The following is an 18,669-nucleotide window of genomic DNA, read 5'->3' as shown; positions in this document are numbered from 1 at the left end:
GTTCAGTGGTAGAATTCTCGCCTGCCACGTGGGAGACCCGGGTCCGATTCCTGGCCAATGCAATTGAGGCTGCTCCTTCATGACAGCTTTGTAAAAATGCTCCATGAGGTAGTCTTTTTGGATGAAGTGTGGTCAGCTGCTTTTAATCTGCTTTCCTGTTTTGATATGTTTGACTTGATTTCATGAAAGTCAACATTTCAAAACTTGTGTTCTGGCTACGCTTAAAAACGTGTGGTGAGTTCGGCAGGTAGGGCTTCTAAACTGCCCTAACAGACAAGCATTGGTGGTTCAGTGGTAGAATTCTCGCCTGCCACGCGGGAGACCCGGGTCCGATTCCCGGCCAATGCAATTGAGGATGCTTCTTCATTACAGCTTTGTAAGAATGCTCCACGAGGTAGTCTTTTTGGATGAAGTGTGGTCAGCTGCTTTTAATCTGCTTTCCTGTTTTGATATGTTTGACTTGATTTCAGGAAAGTCAACATTTTAAAACCATTAAAAACGTTGTGTGGTGAGTTCGGCAGGTAGGGCTTCTAAACTAGCCCTAACAGACAAGCATTGGTGGTTCAGTGGTAGAATTCTCGCCTGCCACGCGGGAGACCCGGGTCCGATTCCCGGCCAATGCAATTGAGGCTGCTCCTTCATTACAGCTTTGTAAGAATGCTCCACAAGGTAGTAAATTTGGATGAAGTGTGGTCAGCTGCTTTTAATCTGCTTTCCTGTTTTGATATGTTTGACTTGATTTCATGAAAGTCAACATTTTAAAACGATTAAAAACGTTGTGTGGTGAGTTCGGCAGGTAGGGCTTCTAAACTAGCCCTAACAGACAAGCATTGGTGGTTCAGTGGTAGAATTCTCGCCTGCCACGCGGGAGACCTGCATCCGATTCCCGGCCAATGCAATTGAGGCTGCTCGTTCATGACAGCTTTGTAAGAATGCTCCATGAGGTAGTCTTTTTGGATGAAGTGTGGTCAGCTGCTTTTAATCTGCTTTCCTGTTTTGATATGTTTGACTTGATTTCATGAAAGTCAACATTTCAAAACTTGTGTTCGGCAGGTAGGGCTTCTAAACTAGCCCTATCAGACAAGGATTGGGGGTTCAGTGGTAGAATTCTCGCCTGCCACGCAGGAGACCCGGGTCCACTTCCCGGCCAATGCAATTGTGGCTGCTCCTTCATTACAGCTTTGAAAGAATGCTCCACGAGGTAGTCTTTTTGGATGAAGTGTGGTCAGCTGCTTTTAATCTGCTTTCCTGTTTTGATATGTTTGACTTGATTTCAAGAAAGTCAACATTTTAAAACCATTAAAAACGTTGTGTGGTGAGTTCGGCAGGTAGGGCTTCTCAACTAGCCCTAACAGACAAGCATTGGTGGTTCAGTGGTAGAATTCTCGCCTGCCACGCGGGAGACCCGGGTCCGATTCCCAGCCAATGCAATTGAGGCTGCTCCTTTATGACAGCTTTGTAAGAATGCTCCATGAGGTAGTCTTTTTGGATGAAGTGTGGTCAGCTGCTTTTAATCTGCTTTCCTGTTTTGATATGTTTGACTTGATTTCATGAAAGTCAACATTTCAAAACTTGTGTTCGGGAGACCCGGGTCCGATTCCCGGCCAATGCAATTGAGGCTGCTCCTTCATTACAGCTTTGTAAGAATGCTCCACGAGGTAGTCATTTTGGATGAAGTGTGGTCAGCTGCTTTTAATCTGCTTTCCTGTTTTAATATGTTTGACTTGATTTCATGAAAGTCAACATTTCAAAACTTGTGTTCGGGAGACCCGGGTCCGATTCCCGGCCAATGCAATTGAGGCTGCTCCTTCATTACAGCTTTGTAAGAATGCTCCACGAGGTAGTAATTTTGGATGAAGTGTGGTCAGCTGCTTTTAATCTGCTTTCCTGTTTTAATATGTTTGACTTGATTTCATGAAAGTCAACATTTCAAAACTTGTGTTCGGGAGACCCGGGTCCGATTCCCGGCCAATGCAATTGAGGCTGCTCCTTCATTACAGCATTGTAAGAATGCTCCACGAGGTAGTCGTATTGGATGAAGTGTGGTCAGCTGCTTTTATTCAGCTTTCCTGCTTTGATATGTTTGACTTGATTTCATGAAAGTAAACATTTTAAAACGATTAAAATCGTTGTGTGGTGAGATCGGCAGGTAGGGCTTCTAAACTAGCCCCAACAGACAAGCATTGGTGGTTCAGTGGTAGAATTCTCGCCTGCCACGCGGGAGACCCGGGTCCGATTCCCCGCCAATGCAATTGAGGCTTCTCCTTCATGACAGCTTTGTAAAAATGCTCCATGAGGTAGTCTTTTTGGATGAAGTGTGGTCAGCTGCTTTTAATCTGCTTTCCTGTTTTGATATGTTTGACTTGATTTCATGAAAGTCAACATTTCAAAACTTGTGTTCTGGCTACGCTTACAAACGTGTGGTGAGTTCGGCGGGTAAGGCTTCTAAACTAGCCCTAACAGAGAGGCATTGGTGATTCAGTGGTAGAATTCTCGCCTGCCACGCGGGAGACCCGGGTCCGATTCCCGGCCAATGCAATTGAGGCTGCTCTTTCATTACAGCTTCGTAAGAATGCTCCACGAGGTAGTCTTTTTGGATGAAGTGTGGTCAGCTGCTTTTAATCTGCTTTCCTGTTTTGATATGTTTGACTTGATTTCAGGAAAGTCAACATTTTAAAACCATTAAAAACGTTGTGTGGTGAGTTCGGCAGGTAGGGCTTCTAAACTAGACCTAACAGACAAGCATTGGTGGTTCAGTGGTAGAATTCTCGCCTGCCACGTGGGAGACCCGGGTCCGATTCCCGGCCAATGCAATTGAGGCTGCTCCTTCATGACAGCTTTGTAAGAATGCTCCACGAGGTAGTCTTTTTGGATGAAGTGTGGTCAGCTGCTTTTAATCTGCTTTCCTGTTTTGATATGTTTGACTTGATTTCATGAAAGTCAACATTTCAAAACTTGTGTTCTGGCTACGCTTAAAAACGTGTGGTGAGTTCGGCAGGTAGGGCTTCTAAACTGCCCTAACAGACAAGCATTGGTGGTTCAGTGGTAGAATTCTCGCCTGCCACGCGGGAGACCCGGGTCCGATTCCCGGCCAATGCAATTGAGGATGCTTCTTCATTACAGCTTTGTAAGAATGCTCCACGAGGTAGTCTTTTTGGATGAAGTGTGGTCAGCTGCTTTTAATCTGCTTTCCTGTTTTGATATGTTTGACTTGATTTCAGGAAAGTCAACATTTTAAAACCATTAAAAACGTTGTGTGGTGAGTTCGGCAGGTAGGGCTTCTAAACTAGCCCTAACAGACAAGCATTGGTGGTTCAGTGGTAGAATTCTCGCCTGCCACGCGGGAGACCCGGGTCCGATTCCCGGCCAATGCAATTGAGGCTGCTCCTTCATTACAGCTTTGTAAGAATGCTCCACAAGGTAGTAAATTTGGATGAAGTGTGGTCAGCTGCTTTTAATCTGCTTTCCTGTTTTGATATGTTTGACTTGATTTCATGAAAGTCAACATTTTAAAACGATTAAAAACGTTGTGTGGTGAGTTCGGCAGGTAGGGCTTCTAAACTAGCCCTAACAGACAAGCATTGGTGGTTCAGTGGTAGAATTCTCGCCTGCCACGCGGGAGACCTGCATCCGATTCCCGGCCAATGCAATTGAGGCTGCTCGTTCATGACAGCTTTGTAAGAATGCTCCATGAGGTAGTCTTTTTGGATGAAGTGTGGTCAGCTGCTTTTAATCTGCTTTCCTGTTTTGATATGTTTGACTTGATTTCATGAAAGTCAACATTTCAAAACTTGTGTTCGGCAGGTAGGGCTTCTAAACTAGCCCTAACAGACAAGCATTGGTGGTTCAGTGGTAGAATTCTCGCCTGCCACGCGGGAGCCCCGTGGTCAGCTGCTTTTAATCTGCTTTCCTGTTTTGATATGTTTGACTTGATTTCATGAAAGTCAACATTTCAAAACTTGTGTTCGGGGGACCCGGGTCCGATTCCCGGCCAATGCAATTGAGGCTGCTCCTTCATTACAGCTTTGTAAGAATGCTCCACGAGGTAGTCATTTTGGATGAAGTGTGGTCCGCTGTTTTTAATCAGCTTTCCTGCTTTGATATGTTTGACTTGATTTTATGAAAGTAAACATTTTAAAACGATTAAAATCGCTGTGTGGTGAGTTCGGCAGGTAGGGCTTCTAAACTAGCCCCAACAGACAAGCATTGGTGGTTCAGTGGTAGAATTCTTGCCTGCCACGCGGGAGACCCGGTCCGATTCCCGGCCAATGCAATTGAGGCTGCTCCTTCATTACAGCTTTGTAAGAATGCTCCACAAGGTAGTCATTTTGGATGAAGTGTGGTCAGCTGCTTTTAATCTGCTTTCCTGTTTTGATATGTTTGACTTGATTTCATGAGAGTCAACATTTCAAAACTTGTGTTCGGGAGACCCGGGTCCGATTCCCGGCCAATGCAATTGAGGCTGCTCCTTCATTACAGCTTTGTAAGAATGCTCCACGAGGTAGTCATTTTGGATGAAGTGTGGTCAGCTGCTTTTAATCTGCTTTCCTGTTTTGATATGTTTGACTTGATTTCATGAAAGTCAACATTTCAAAACTTGTGTTCCGGCTACGATTAAAAACGTGTGGTGAGTTCGGCAGGTAGGGCTTCTAAACTAGCCCTAACAGACAAGCATTGGTGGTTCAGTGGTAGAATTCTCGCCTGCCACGCGGGAGACCCGGGTCCGATTCCTGGCCAATGCAATTGAGGCTGCTTCTTCATTACAGCTTTGTAAGAATGCTCCACGAGGTAGTCTTTTTGGATGAAGTGTGGTCAGCTGCTTTTAATCTGCTTTCCTGTTTTGATATGTTTGACTTGATTTCAGGAAAGTCAACATTTTAAAACCATTAAAAACGTTGTGTGGTGAGTTCGGCAGGTAGGGCTTCTAAACTAGCCCCAACAGACAAGCATTGGTGGTTCAGTGGTAGAATTCTTGCCTGCCACGCGGGAGACCCGGGTTCGATTCCCGGCCAATGCAATTGAGGCTGCTCCTTCATTACAGCTTTTTAAGAATGCTCCACGAGGTAGTCGTATTGGATGAAGTGTGGTCAGCTGCTTTTAATCTGCTTTCCTGTTTTGATATGTTTGACTTGATTTCATGAAAGTCAACATTTCAAAACTTGTGTTCGGGAGACCCGGGTCCGATTCCCGGCCAATGCAATTGAGGCTGCTCCTTCATTACAGCTTTGTAAGGAATGCTCCACGAGGTAGTCATTTTGGATGAAGTGTGGTCAGCTGCTTTTAATCTGCTTTCCTGTTTTGATATGTTTGACTTGATTTCATGAAAGTCAACATTTCAAAACTTGTGTTCCGGCTACGATTAAAAACGTGTGGTGAGTTCGGCAGGTAGGGCTTCTAAACTAGCCCTAACAGACAAGCATTGGTGGTTCAGTGGTAGAATTCTCGCCTGCCACGCGGGAGACCTGCATCCGATTCCCGGCCAATGCAATTGAGGCTGCTCGTTCATGACAGCTTTGTAAGAATGCTCCTTGAGGTAGTCTTTTTGGATGAACTGTGGTCAGCTGCTTTTAATCTGCTTTCCTGTTTTGATATGTTTGACTTGATTTCATGAAAGTCAACATTTCAAAACTTGTGTTCGGCAGGTAGGGCTTCTAAACTAGCCCTAACAGACAAGCATTGGTGGTTCAGTGGTAGATTTCTCGCCTGCCACGCGGGAGCCCCGTGGTCAGCTGCTTTTAATCTGCTTTCCTGTTTTGATATGTTTGACTTGATTTCATGAAAGTCAACATTTCAAAACTTGTGTTCGGGGGACCCGGGTCCGATTCCCGGCCAATGCAATTGAGGCTGCTCCTTCATTACAGCTTTGTAAGAATGCTCCACGAGGTAGTCATTTTGGATGAAGTGTGGTCAGCTGCTTTTAATCAGCTTTCCTGCTTTGATATGTTTGACTTGATTTCATGAAAGTAAACATTTTAAAACGATTAAAATCGCTGTGTGGTGAGTTCGGCAGGTAGGGCTTCTAAACTAGCCCCAACAGACAAGCATTGGTGGTTCAGTGGTAGAATTCTTGCCTGCCACGCGGGAGACCCGGTCCGATTCCCGGCCAATGCGATTGAGGCTGCTCCTTCATTACAGCTTTGTAAGAATGCTCCACAAGGTAGTCATTTTGGATGAAGTGTGGTCAGCTGCTTTAAATCTGCTTTCCTGTTTTGATATGTTTGACTTGATTTCATGAGAGTCAACATTTCAAAACTTGTGTTCGGGAGACCCGGGTCCGATTCCCGGCCAATGCAATTGAGGCTGCTCCTTCATTACAGCTTTGTAAGAATGCTCCACGAGGTAGTCATTTTGGATGAAGTGTGGTCAGCTGCTTTTAATCTGCTTTCCTGTTTTGATATGTTTGACTTGATTTCATGAAAGTCAACATTTCAAAACTTGTGTTCCGGCTAAGATTAAAAACGTGTGGTGAGTTCGGCAGGTAGGGCTTCTAAACTAGCCCTAACAGACAAGCATTGGGGGTTCAGTGGTAGAATTCTCGCCTGCCACGCGGGAGACCTGCATCCGATTCCCGGCCAATGCAATTGAGGCTGCTCCTTCATTACAGCTTTGTAAGAATGCTCCACGAGGTAGTCATTTTGGATGAAGTGTGGTCAGCTGCTTTTAATCTGCTTTCCTGTTTTGATATGTTTGACTTGATTTCATGAAAGTCAACATTTCAAAACTTGTGTTCTGGCTACGCTTAAAAACGTGTGGTGAGTTCGGCAGGTAGGGCTTCTAAACTAGCCCTAACAGACAAGCAGTGGTGGTTCAGTGGTAGAATTCTCGCCTGCCACGCGGGAGACTCAGGTCCGATTCCTGGCCAATGCAAGTGAGGCTGCTCCTTCATGACAGCTTTGTAAGAATGCTCCACGAGGTAGTCTTTTTGGATGAAGTGTGGTCAGCTGCTTTTAATCTGCTTTCCTCGTTTGATATCTTTGACTTGATTTTATGAAAGTCAACATTTCAAAACTTGTGTTCCGGCTACGCTTAAAAACGTGTGGTGAGTTCGGCAGGTAGGGCTTCTAAACTAGCCCTAACAGACAAGCATTGGTGGTTCAGTGGTAGAATTCTCGCCTGCCACGCGGGAGACCCGGGTCCGATTCCCGGCCAATGCAATTGAGGCTGCTTCTTCATTACAGCTTTGTAAGAATGCTCCAAGAGGTAGGCTTTTTGGATGAAGTGTGGTCAGCTGCTTTTAGGCTATGTCCACACGAAGCCGGTGCATTCCCTATCCGATCATTTTTTTTCCTTGCTCTAAAAAAATAATCCGTAAACACGAAACCACTGAAACCGACTGAAAGCGTTGTAGTATATATGCCGGACCAGTATGGGGCGCTGTAATTCTGCCACAGATATACACTATACACGGAGAAGAAGACTTTGAGCATGCGCATAACCAACATATGGTGTTGTCCATTATCGCTTGTTGGTCACCACAATTGCATAGAAGCAATAGATTTTGGTGTAATAAAGCTAGTAGGCTTTAGTAGCTTATGTAGCACGAACACAATCACGTAGTCCGCCGTTATTGTTGCTGCTGTTACGTGTGACGCTTCCGACACGTGATGTGATGACGTTTTCGCTTCACAAAATATACGGATTGGCTGTACAGACGAAACCGCAAGTGTGTCGGTTTCAGATTTTTCCAGTTTAGGACCCGGTTTCAAAAAATAGCGGATTCAGTCTCCCAAAACGCCGGATCCGTGTGGATGAAACGCCAATACGATAACAAATTTATACGTATGCAGTGATACGCGTCTCCGTGTGGACAGCCCCTTAATCTGCTTTCCTGTTTTGATATGTTTGACTTGATTTCATGAAAGTCAACATTTCAAAACTTGTGTTCCATCTACGCTTAAAAACGTGTGGTGAGTTCGGCAGGTAGGGCTTCTAAACTAGCCCTAACAGACTATGGTGGTTCAGTGGTAGAATTCTCTAATTTTGATATGTTTGACTTGATTTCATGAAAGTCAACATTTCAAAACTTGTGTTCTGGCTACGCTTAAAAACGTGTGGTGAGTTCGGCAGGTAGGGCTTCTAAACTAGCCCTGATAGACACGCATTGGTGGTTCAGTGGTAGAATTCTCGCCTGACACGCGGGAAACCCGGTTCCGATTCCCGGCCAATGCAAGTGAGGCTACTCCTTTATGGTACTCTTGTAAGAATGCTCCACGAGGCAGTTATTTTGGATGCAGTGTGGTCAGCTGCTTTTTATCTGCTGTCCTGTTTTGATTTGTCTGACTTGATTTTATGAAACTCAAAATATATAAAACTTGTGTTCTGGCTATGCTTAAAAATGTTGTCTGGTGAGTTCGGCAGGTATGGCTTTTAAACTAGCCCTAACAGACAAGCATTGGTGGTTCAGTGGTAGATTTCTCACCTGCCACGAGGGAGACCCAGGTCCAATTCCTGACCAATGCAATTGAGGCTGCTCCTTCATGACAACCTTGTAAGAATGCTCCACGAGGTAGTCATTTTGGATGCAGTGTGGTCAGCTGCTTTTTATCTGCTTTTCTTGTTTTGACATTTCAAAACTTGTGTTCTGGCTATGCTTAAAAATGTTGTGTGGTGAGTTCGGTAGGTATGGCTTCTAAACTAGCCCTGACAGACAAGCATTGGTGGTTCAGTAGTAGAATTCTCGCCTCCCACCCGGGAGACCCGGGTCCGATTCCCGGCCAATGCAATTGAGGCTGCTCCTTCATGACAACCTTGTAAGAATGCTCCAAGAGGTAGTCATTTTGGATGCAGTGTGGTCAGCTGCTTTTTATCTGCTGTCCTGTTTTGATATGTTTGACCTGATTTCATGAAACTCAACATTTCAAATGTTGTGTTCTGGCTACGCTTAAAAACGTTGTGTGGTGAGTTTGGCAGGTAGGGCTTCTAAACTACATTTGACAGACAAGCATTGGTGGTTCAGTAAGTTCAGTAAGCAGTCAGTAAGCTTACACATTTTATTTTACCCTCAACAGTTATATATGACTATATATATATATATATATTTATTTTTAAATGAAATAAAACATCAAAATATATTTTAATACTTTGAAAAACATGCAAAAAAGTGCTAACACTTTTCATACATTTAAAATGTCTACACCAAAAAGCCCACCTAGTCACTATTCACTAGTTCAAGCAGGAGGAGCAATATGACTAGAAGAACAAGCAAGCATTCCAGTGTTAGTACCAAACGCTGCTTCTTTTTTTTTTTAGTGCAGCATGCATGGAGAACCAAAAATGTATACTTGCCATCATCGTGGTTGGAATCAATTCATCATGGGTGAGATCAATTCATAGTCCTTAGGACTAGTTAGTAGAACGCAACCATACAACCATATTTTTAGAGGAACATGGCCTGAACGTGGCCAGAAGTCAAACAAAGGAACAGTTTAAGACAAGGTTCAGGTTTGGAGGACAATGTAAAAAAATCCCTGAAACGTTTTTTGTTTTAATTTAAAAAACTGTCTTTGCTCCTGGTGATCCTACTGGTGTGGCAGCCACTACCGGCACAGCAACTGGTTACACACAGACACAGAAAAAAAACAGAGGAGACATCAGATACGAAATATCATCAGTTTCAACATTCATTCAGATACTGGATCTCTTGAAAACTCAGAGCATAATTGTAGAGTGAAAGTAGGCTGTCCTTCTTATGCCCCTCAGCCATAAAAACACCCGAGGCCTGCTCCTTCTGGAGGTTCTGAATCAGATACATTGTGTATCCTATATCATTCTCCAAAAGCCACCTAAAAGATTTCCCTTGGTACTTTCCAAATTGAAGAATGTAGTCTCCCAGCACCTCCGTCCTGTCTGAGGCATCTCCTCCTCTCTGCCGCACCACAGCAAACGCGTTCTGCTGCACAGGCTCCTCCTTCAGGGGCGCAGACTTCACCTGAAGAGTTGGGTTGTTTTTTATCCGACTGGCTTCATCGCACAGGCTCCTCCTTCAGGGGCGCAGACTTCACCTGAAGAGTTGGGTTGTTTTTTATCCGACTGGCTTCATCACACGGCTCCTGGAGGAGAAATCCATGTGGCCCCTTGCGGAACACAACACGGATTCTCCCTGGGAAGAAAACAATGTTCTTGTGCATCTTGACATATACCATAAAAGAGAAAAAGAATTGTAAACTTTATTTTTAAAAATACTTTCATTTCAGATATTAGTTTTTTTTTCAATTGTTTAAACATAAATACTGGTACTTGAGACACAATGACCACAACATGTAACTCATACACCAACCCCCTGAACCAATTCTGCTGAACTATAAGCATAATTTCTACTTTACACCCTAATTGCAATTCTAAAACACACGTCTATAAATGTCTATTCAGATGATGGTTTGCGTGTGTCATTTGAAAACAATATACTATTTTGAAAAGAAATAACATTGTTTTGAATGTAAAGTTTTACCCATTGTATGAGTGTTTTTTGATTTGTGTGTACAGTAAAGTAAAAAATAATTATTAAAACCCTATAGGCCATAATATTTGGGCATATTTGCATTTATACATTGATACAGTGCTAGCAATGCTAATGTTGGCAAAATATCAATATATTCTAACAGAAACAGACTGACAGCTTTATTTAACGTAATGACGTGAAATCTATACTCATTAAAATATAAAAACAAGATGTAAAACCACAAAATAATGTCAGTACAGCGCTGACGAGGTATTATCACTTACAACCTTAAAAATCAGACAGATAAATAAAAAATACATAGATATTCATTCATTAGTTAGCATGTTATAAGACCAAACTTGTTTGAGAGTGAAAAGCCGGTCTGAACTTTCATCAATGAAACGCATTAGCAGCGATAAATAACATTACCATTTGAAATCTAACAACTGGCGATATGGCTATATCTTTATCCAGTAGAATGTAAAAGAAACAACAACAATATCTTACCTGAAATGAATGAAGAATCGATGGCAATCTGCTGTCTCTGCTGGAGTTCACCTAGAAAAAACTTTTTGGAGATTTCCGCCAAATAGAACTGTGCAACAGCGCCAAAATGCATAGCGGACAAAAGTATATTGCATCTGTAGTGGTTTAGCACTACCATTGGAAATGAATGGGAAAGCGTTTAGGGCCGTTTAGCTGAATTACGTGAGGCTGCTCCTCTATTGGCAGGCGAGAATTCTACCACTGAACCACCAATGCTTGTCTGTCAGGGCTAGTTTAGAAGCCCTGCCTGCCGAACTCACCACACAACGTTTTTCAACCATTCTTACAAGGTTGTCATGAAGGAGCAGCCTCTTTTGCCTCGGCCATGAATTAAACCCGGGTCTCCCGTGAGGCAGGAGTGAATTCTACCATTGAACATCAATGCTTGCCTGCAAGGGCTTGTCTTAAAGCCCTTCCTGCCAAGCTCGCCATATGTGCTTCGTACATGGAATCTGTACAAAACAAGTTTTGAAATGTTGAGTTTGATTAAATCAAGTCACATGTATCAAAACTAAAAAGCAGATAAAAAGCATTTGAAAAACAATGCATCCAAAATGACTGTTTCGTGGAGCATTCTTATAAGAGTACCATAAAGGAGCAGCCTCACTTGCATTGGCCGGGAATCGGACCCGGGTCTCCCGCATGGGAGGCAAGAAATCTACCACTGAACCACCAATGCTTGTCTGTCAGGGCTAGTTTAGAAGCCCTACCTGTCGAACTCACCACACAACATTTCTAAGCGTAGCCAGAACACAAGTTTTGAAATATTACGTTTCATGAAATCAAGTCACACATATCAAAACAGGAACGCAGATAAAAAAGCAGCTGACCACACTGCATCCAAAACGACTGTCTCTTGGAGCATTCTTACAAGGTTGTCATGAAGGAGCAGCCTCAATTGCATAGGCCGGGAATTGGACTCGGGTCTCCCGCGTGGCAGGTGAGAATTCTACCACTTAACCACCAATGCTTGTCTGTAAAATGTAGTTTAGAAGCCCTACCTGCCAAACTCACCACACAACGTTTTTAAGTGTAGCCAGAACACAAGTTTTGAAATGTTGAGTTTCATAAAATCAAGTCAAACATATCAAAACAGTAAAGCAGATAAAAAGCAGCTGACCACACTGCATCCAAAATGACTACCTCGTGGAGCATTCTTACAAGGTTTTCATGAAGGAGCAGCCTCAATTGCATTGACCGGGAATTGGACTCGGGTCTCCCGCGTGGCAGGTGAGAATTCTACCACTTAACCACCAATGCTTGTGTCACGGGGTGACTATTGGAGGGCGGAACCAAAAGTGGCGGAGAGAGGTTCCACCTGAAGATGGTTTCCGCCCGGACCTGATTTTAAAACACCATTTTATTTCCTGGTCTCCCTGACAACATAAAATTAGAAGTGAACGAGCTACAGGTGTGACAAATTAATGCGGCAGCCCATGATTGGAGGAGGGTGTGAAGATGAGGCATATAAATAGGTCTAGAGAAGCACAACGGAGGAGAGTTGTTTTCGGGCGTGAGCCCCTTTATGCCTAGGGCAGACCAAACCACACGCTCTGTCCCTGGAGGAGCCGGAGGGCGCCGTTGATCCGCGAATCGCTTATAGCGAAAGGAAAGAGTGCGGCAGCCAAAAGAGGCGGAAAGAACGGAGCTGTGGGAGTTAAAGGAGCACCACACTGAAAGCGTCTTGTTGTTGTGCTCTTTTGTGCGTTTGGTGCGCTCTGTTTTGCTGCTTTGCAGGCTGGTGTGTGACGAAACCGTTCCCTTGGGGAAATAAGTGGAAGCTTGCTAATAGTTCCAGCTAGGAGAAACTCATATTGAAGGTGACTGGGTGAGAGAAAGACCGATGCACTACGCGACTGGGTTGAGTAGAGAAGGATATACAGTGTTGATTCACGGATGTGCTGACATGTGAGTAACGTTTGGAGAACTATACAAACATTGAGAAGGAAGAATTGCTTGTTGTGTGTTGTGAGTGTGTTGTGAGTGTTGTTATACAGCTTTGGCCCCACTGGTGAGCGTGGGCGAGCCGAACAACGTGTAATAGGAGCGGACGGGAGATCCATCGACGACCTCCAAACACCTTTCCCTTTGTGCTGTAAACCACGCCCGACGAGTCACACGAGAGACCTGGGACAGAGCAGGCCAAATCCTTATTTCACGAAGTGTGTACGAGATGCTGTGGGTGAGTCTTGATCTTTATTTTGTGTGTGTACACTAAAGCTTGCAGTGTGGTGCTGTGCTTTTAGAGACAGAAGCCGCTCTCAGTCCAGTGAATCCGTGGGAAGATATCAGCATTGAGGCCAGACCAGTGCAAGTGAAGAGGAAATTAAATAGTAGGATCTTCAGTGTGTCAACGTTAACCCTCGCCGATCCTGAGAGAGGGCGGTGGTGAATCATATTTGTGCATCAGTGTGAGTAAGCGACTGGTTTTTACTGTTTTGGCCGAAGGCCATTGTTGTATACAGCCACCTACACTAACCATTTGCGTGCGGAGCCTCTCCAAATAGTTCGCCCCAGTTCAGTACCCCTGGAACCAGATAGGAGGGGGGAGCTAGGGAAGCATTCGTCCCCGTACGACCTGCCAGCCGTTGCCTTGCAAGTCCACTGCCCCCGGGAGAAGCGTTGGGTGAGATACGAAATAACTTACCTCTGTGATGTGTAACTCACCTCTGCTTTCAGCACGCCTGTGAAGAGCAACGAAAAGCCCCAGTCTGTGCATAACTTATGTCTGTGAAGTGTAACTTGCCTCTGCTTTCAGCACGCCTGTGAAGAGGAACGAAAAGCCCCAGTTTGTGCATAACTTATGTCTGTGAAGTGCAACTTACCTCTGTTTAGAGCACGCCTGTGAAGAGGAACGAAAAGCCCCAGTTTGTGCATAACTTATGTTTGTGAAGTGCAACTTACCTCTGCCTAGAGCACGCCTGTGAAGAGGAACGAAAAGCCCCAGTTTGTGCATAACTTATGTCTGTGAAGTGTAACTTACCTCTGCTTTTAGCATGCCTGTGAAGAGGAATGAAAAGCCTCCGTGTATAAATAACTTACCTTTGTGGTGCATACTTACCTCTGTCTTACAGTACGACTCCGAAGAAGGACGAGAGGTCCTGGGATGCGGATACTCGACCCCTGCCCAAACACGTTCCCGAGGAGAACCCTAAGGGCGAGAAAAGAAATACCACCTCAGACACGACCTCCACGAACACAAGTGGCAAGTAGCCGAAAATCACAGAAACAAGTACTCATTGCATTTCCTTTGTTCTGCCTCCAGGAGAAGCGGAGGGCGCCACGGATAACAGAAAGCCCCTAGAAAGGAGTCCTACCCTCTGCGCCACACAGAGCCCGGTCCTGGGGCGAGAAGAGAGTTGTTTTAATTTGCCTTTTCCCCCTTCCCCTTATTTTTAAATATTTAAATAAAGATTTGTTTTAAACTTAATATACTCTGTCTGTCTGGTCATTGGGGTGGCTTTGGGAATCTCCTCGAGGTGGAAACTAGGAAGGGGCGTGACTCTTTAGCTATCTCGGGTCCGCTCCGACCTGTGACACTTGTCTGTAAAATGTAGTTTAGAAGCCCTACCTGCCAAACTCACCACACAACGTTTTTGAGTGTAGCCAGAACACAAGTTTTGAAATGTTGAGTTTCATAAAATCAAGTCAAACATATCAAAACAGTAAAGCAGATAAAAAGCAGCTGACCACACTGCATCCAAAATAACTACCTCGTGGAGCATTCTTACAAAGTTTTCATAAAGGAGCAGCCTCAATTGCATTGGCCTGGAATCGGACCCGAGTCCCCCGCTTGGCAGGTGAGATTTCTACCACTGAACCACCAATGCTTGTCTGTTAAGGCTAGTTTAGAAGCCCAACCTGCCGAACTCACCACACAACCTTTTTAAGCGTAACCAGAACACAAGTTTTGAAATGTTGACTTTTCTTACAAGATTGTCATGAAGGAGCAGCCTCTCTTGCATTGGGCGGGAATCACACCTGGGTCTCCCGTGAGGCAGGAGTGAATTCTATCATTGAACATCAATGCTTGTCTGCAAGGGGTTGCATTGAAGCCCTTCCTGCCAAGCTCACCATATGTGCTTCGTACATGGAATCCATACAAAACAAGTTTTGAAATGTTGAGCTTGATTAAATCAAGTCACATTTATCAAAACTAAAAAGCAGATAAAAAAAGCATTTGAAAAACACTGCATCCAAAATGACTGCTTTGTGGAGTATTCTTACAAGAGTACCATAAAGGAACAGCCTCACTTGCATTGGCCGGGAATCGGACCCGGGTCTCCCCAGTGGCAGGCGAGAACTCTACCACTGAACCACCAATGCTTGTATATCAGGGCTAGTCTAGAAGCCCTACCTGCCGAACTCACCATACAACGTTTTTGAGTGTAGCCAGAACACAAGTTTTGAAATGTTGAGTTTCATGAAATCAAGTCAAACATATCAAATCAGGATAGCAGATAAAAAGCAGCTGACCACACTGCATCCAAAATGACTGCCTCGTGGAGCATTCTTACAAGATTGTCATGAAGGAGCAGCCTCTCTTGCATTGGGCGGGAATCACACCTGGGTCTCCCGTGAGGCAGGAGTGAATTCTATCATTGAACATCAATGCTTGTCTGCAAGGGCTTGTCAAAAAGCCCTACCTGCCAACCTCACCATGGGCTCTATCTGACACCCGGCGCAATGCAGTGCAATGCTCGACGCAAGTGTCTTTTGCTAGTTTCCACCCTGCGCAATTATCATTTTCACGTTTAGCACCACGTTGTTTAAATAGCCAATACATTTGCGCCCCCTTTTGCGCCCATGGGCGTTCGGGTCTGAAAATGAGGTTTGTTCAGGCGCATTGTTTGCGCGTTGCTATTTTGAGACAACTAAAATAGACTACGCCATTGACCAACAAAAACCTGTTATAAAGTCTAAAGTCAATGTGACAGACAATGTGCAATAGTGTTTTTTGTTATTTAACCCCCAGGGGTCCAAAAACCCGGCGCCCCGTTTTGACGTGTTTTTTCCTTATCATAGCAGAATCAACTTAAAATACTCCATCATTAATAATCATACACTTACGTGTTTGACATCATTTGAAACGGTGAATTGTCTTCTTTAATTAGTGTACATTCACAATAACAACAGATTGTTGTGTTTTTGTCAAATAAAGAAAATAAACAGGGTGCACATTCAGACATTTCTTTCTCCTCCAGCAGTCTCTCAAAACACGTTACAAAAATCAATTGAAACTCCGCGAACACTCGTCACACATGAAAGATCTACTTTTAAACAAGCTAATTATAATCAAAATAAATATTGCCTGTTTATATAATCTGGATTGAAGTAAAGAGAGTACTGTTTTTCCTGGCTTCTGTAACGTCCATACCGCCACGCCGCCAGAGGGAGCCCTCGCCGGAGTACTGACATGGCGCCGCCCTCCGCTTCTCTGACTGTTTCCTGTTTGGCCCTATTTAAGTTTCAAGCTAGCCTAGGGCTAGCGCGAAGTATTGCCAGCTAACCCCTGCATACCGAGCGTTTTCTGAGTATTATTCTGACTGCCTGTTGTTGTGACCATCTGCCTGTTTGTCTGTTTCTCTGCCTTTGGATTTACCCTTTGTATTGTTTGCCTGGTTTGGACTGCCTATCTGTGTTTGATCTGCCTGCCTGTATATTGATTACTCTTCTGCCTAACGTCTTGGATTTGTTTGCCAGATTGGTTTGTTTTAATAAACACCGCAAAATGGATCCCAGTGTTTCTGAGCCCTTCTTACAGCTGACTTCATTATCTTTAATGCGGTCACACCTGTTCACATGGTAATGAACAGAGGAGCAGTTCAAACAGATTTAAAGACTTTACCACATGTTTGGATGATAAACTTTATACACACACGTGAGGAAGATCTTCATTTATGTCTGGACATTGAGGAAGAGAAGCATTTATCTTTAACGTTAATGTTACCTAAGAAGAAGAACAATGGAAGACGCACCAGAGGAGGATATTTGAAGTAAGTAACAGTTAATTTATTCTCATTTATATTTGCTATCATGTAATATGCTTGTGCAGTTCAGCATACACAAGCGACCTCAGCAGACTGCATTCTTCGGATTGAAAAACGTTCGCATTTTTTACTTTTTATAAAACTAATCACTGCAGAAGTTTATCTGAGTTGTTTTATGTACATGATAGTTTATCTGAATGTAGTGCTATCAGTGATATTTACCCATCAGTTACAGCAGTGGTTCTCAATCCTGGTCCTGGAGGCCCACTGCTCTGCACGTTTTGTATGTCTCTCTTATCTGACAGATAATGAGATCTCTGCTAATGAGTTGATGACTTGAATCAGCTGTGTTAAACAAGGGAGACATACAAAATGTGCAGAGCAGTGGGGCTCCAGGACCAGGATTGAGAACCACTGAGTTACAGTAAGTATGTAACGTTAAGCTTATGTGGTATTTCTGTGGACAATTTATGTTAAAAGCTGTTTATAACTCTCTTACAGGTCTGCATCCCTCTCACCAGTACAAAACTATGAAGTGGAAAAACATATTCACACTTTTTGGACATAAAGTTATATGGTAACATGAGCCACATGAGCAGCTCTGTTGTGTATCAGTTTCTTAGTTTATACAAGTTAAGTTTTTGAATAGGGTTTGTTTCCAAATAAACTGAAAATGTCCTACTGACCTTCATTTCTATTTTGATTATATTGTTAACTTCTTAATAAACCCCAAACAAACATGTATACATTTATTTGTCCTCCTCACATTCTTTTACAGTAGTTCCCTCTCAGATTCCAGCCTAAAGGCCCATTATGCAGCTCATTATGGGAGTCTTTTGTTGCTCAGCTGTCAATCAATCCTTCTCGCATACGGCCCCTCTAAACAAAAAGTGTCTTACAATTTCTAAATCAATATATTGTTTTATGTGAATGAGTAGGCAGAATGATTTTCACATCATTTAAAAGAAAAAACTCTAGACTACTAGATTATGTTTAGAATAGTCTTGTTAAAACATGTTTAGTATGGGTTTTGTGAACTTATATCAGTGACTTAAAAATTTAGCTTTTTTTAAAAACCACACATAAACATTTTTCTCTCAAAAATACAAACATGTACATACATGTAGCTCATATAATATTGTGGCCCAGTTTGTGCTGAACGGAGTGTTATGAGACACTTGCCATTATTATGTTTTATAACAACTGAAAAAAGACCAAATGTAAGAGCATGTCACATCCTCTGCCAGTGTCCCAAAATGGTTGGATCCCAGAGGGTTAACTTACGACGAGTTTCCGTGGGTGTCTGGATTGTGCTGGAGATTAGTCGCTTCTTTTCGTCTGCAGAGTCAATTTTTAACATGCTAGCGATTGCCGCTGTTTACTAATGACTGCTGTACGCGTCTATATGGAACGCCCAAGTAGACGAGCACGCGCATGATGTCACAATTTGAATTTCCGCGTCAATTCGGACCCGACTCCTCCACACACAATAGAGCCTACAGGCTGATATAGACAACTGTGAAGGACAGACAAGGTGTCATTCTTTCTATTACATTATGGTTGGCTCATAAATATACAAATTAAAACTCTATCTTAAAGATTTTTTGGTAGCACTTTATTTTACAGTACATGTACTTACCTTGTACATATATGGTAAATAAGTTGTACTTTCTGACAAATGTGTGGTTCTTACTT

The 18,669-nt window shown here is 43.5% G+C and overlaps 8 non-coding genes across 8 annotated transcripts; 7 read left to right on the top strand and 1 right to left on the bottom strand.

Annotated features, from left to right (window-relative positions):
- Window positions 1-277: 277 nt before the first annotated feature.
- Window positions 278-348, top strand: trnag-gcc (transfer RNA glycine (anticodon GCC)). The gene has a single exon. It is a non-coding gene; the product is annotated as a tRNA-Gly (tRNA).
- A 204-nt stretch (window positions 349-552) lies between these two features.
- On the top strand, window positions 553-623 carry trnag-gcc (transfer RNA glycine (anticodon GCC)). The gene has a single exon. It is a non-coding gene; the product is annotated as a tRNA-Gly (tRNA).
- A 2,405-nt stretch (window positions 624-3,028) lies between these two features.
- Window positions 3,029-3,099, top strand: trnag-gcc (transfer RNA glycine (anticodon GCC)). The gene has a single exon. It is a non-coding gene; the product is annotated as a tRNA-Gly (tRNA).
- A 204-nt stretch (window positions 3,100-3,303) lies between these two features.
- On the top strand, window positions 3,304-3,374 carry trnag-gcc (transfer RNA glycine (anticodon GCC)). The gene has a single exon. It is a non-coding gene; the product is annotated as a tRNA-Gly (tRNA).
- A 1,572-nt stretch (window positions 3,375-4,946) lies between these two features.
- trnag-gcc (transfer RNA glycine (anticodon GCC)) lies at window positions 4,947-5,017 on the top strand. The gene has a single exon. It is a non-coding gene; the product is annotated as a tRNA-Gly (tRNA).
- Window positions 5,018-7,083: 2,066 nt separating this feature from the next.
- On the top strand, window positions 7,084-7,154 carry trnag-gcc (transfer RNA glycine (anticodon GCC)). Its single transcript has one exon. It is a non-coding gene; the product is annotated as a tRNA-Gly (tRNA).
- A 944-nt stretch (window positions 7,155-8,098) lies between these two features.
- On the top strand, window positions 8,099-8,169 carry trnav-gac (transfer RNA valine (anticodon GAC)). Its single transcript has one exon. It is a non-coding gene; the product is annotated as a tRNA-Val (tRNA).
- A 3,423-nt stretch (window positions 8,170-11,592) lies between these two features.
- On the bottom strand, window positions 11,593-11,663 carry trnag-ccc (transfer RNA glycine (anticodon CCC)). The gene has a single exon. It is a non-coding gene; the product is annotated as a tRNA-Gly (tRNA).
- Between the last annotated feature and the right edge of the window lie 7,006 nt (window positions 11,664-18,669).

Source organism: Misgurnus anguillicaudatus, chromosome 9, assembly GCF_027580225.2.
Source record: "Misgurnus anguillicaudatus chromosome 9, ASM2758022v2, whole genome shotgun sequence".
Classification (NCBI taxonomy): domain Eukaryota; kingdom Metazoa; phylum Chordata; class Actinopteri; order Cypriniformes; family Cobitidae; genus Misgurnus; species Misgurnus anguillicaudatus.
The sequence above is the reverse complement of the archived record's forward strand: the minus strand, read 5'-3'. Positions and strand labels throughout refer to the sequence as shown.